The sequence below is a fragment of the Meleagris gallopavo genome, chromosome 17 (assembly GCF_000146605.3).
Source record: "Meleagris gallopavo isolate NT-WF06-2002-E0010 breed Aviagen turkey brand Nicholas breeding stock chromosome 17, Turkey_5.1, whole genome shotgun sequence".
Taxonomy (NCBI): domain Eukaryota; kingdom Metazoa; phylum Chordata; class Aves; order Galliformes; family Phasianidae; genus Meleagris; species Meleagris gallopavo.
Genome location: NC_015027.2, coordinates 11,001,893 through 11,002,276, shown reverse-complemented (window position 1 = coordinate 11,002,276; position 384 = coordinate 11,001,893). Strand labels below are relative to the sequence as shown.

The 384-nt window shown below is 59.1% G+C and overlaps 1 non-coding gene across 1 annotated transcript; it reads right to left on the bottom strand.

Moving 5' to 3' along the window:
* Positions 1-242: 242 nt before the first annotated feature.
* Positions 243-383, bottom strand: LOC116217279. Its single transcript, XR_004161628.1, has one exon. It is a non-coding gene; the product is annotated as a U4 spliceosomal RNA (small nuclear RNA).
* Between the last annotated feature and the right edge of the window lies 1 nt (position 384).

Sequence of the window (384 nt, the reverse complement as noted above, 5' to 3'; positions counted from 1 at the left end):
AGGCGTGACGTCACGCGGGAAACCCCGGCTCTCCCCGCCGGAGAGGCGCTCCTCAGAGCCCAACCCCGCCCTCGGGGTGCGGCATCCCCTCCGCTGCTCCGGGGACGTCCAGCTCCGCCGGGCCGCTGGGAGCTCCCTGGGGGAGGGAACGCTCCACGTTAAGGAATGAGAGCATGAAAAAAGAACCGAGGTGACAAAGTCCCCGAGCACTTATCGTTCTGTCGTTAACCACGAGAAATCAGCCTCCGGGGAGGCTCTCAAAAATTGCCAATGCCGACTATATTTCAAGTCGTCATGGCGGGGTATTGGGAAAAGTTTTCAACTAGCAATAATCGCGCCTCGGATAAACCTCATTGGCTACGATACTGCCACTGCGCAAAGCTG